Genomic DNA, 938 nt, shown 5'->3' on the forward strand with positions numbered 1-938 from the left:
AGAACTACTTGAATCAAAATATACTTTATTTTGATTTTATTTGAGCTAGATATACACATTGAAGTGAGAGACAGAAATTGTTTTTTTTTTTTTAAATGTAATCTAGTACAATAAGTATTTGGTTTCATAATAATATACATGGATAAACTTTTCATGTCCTAAAAGCCGCTCGCCTCTTAACGTTGTCGTAAAGAAAAATATTCTATGAGAAATAACTTCTAAAGCATTTCAGTATAATACAACGAGGTACAAGCGAATTAGGCTCTTATACCAAACGAGATAAATTTTATTACAGCATGCAATGATGAGCAGGATTTGAAAATAATATTTTAAAAATTCTATACCTCATATAGCATTCTCTCTTGGACGTATAATAAGCCAGAAGTCCGATTATAATTACTTGTGATATTTATGTAGTTTTTAACTTTAGGTTATTATTGAAAATATTATATTAAAAAGCTAAATATATAAGGGTTATAAAACAATATGCGAATATATTCATATTTGATGATAATAAAAGAGAAGGTTGAGGTTACATATATATACATGTCGCAACACTGACATTGAAATGTCATTGGAACGCTAGTGCCCTCTGTCGGCGCTCCACGGAGTCAACGATTCACCGGCTAAGCGGCGCCCTCGACACTTCTCGAGCAGCAGCCGGCCAGTGCGGTCGAATATTGAAGCCGACGCGCGTTCCAAGTTACAATTATTGTGAAGTGATTTAAAATAATAAACGAGTACATTAGTTTACTGTGTTTCGTTGCGCCAACATTACCCATCGACGCCCACTGACTCCATAATACATATATATACATTATTTAAGAAAAAGAGTAACAACTTCCCGTTGCATTTTTCTCAAAACATTCCAAACCCGTAGTAGTTATGCTGTCAATAATAACACGACTATTCAAAAGAGGTTAAAAGAGCCTGTTTAA

The sequence above is a fragment of the Vanessa tameamea genome, chromosome 14 (genome assembly GCF_037043105.1).
Source record: "Vanessa tameamea isolate UH-Manoa-2023 chromosome 14, ilVanTame1 primary haplotype, whole genome shotgun sequence".
Lineage (NCBI taxonomy): Eukaryota > Metazoa > Arthropoda > Insecta > Lepidoptera > Nymphalidae > Vanessa > Vanessa tameamea.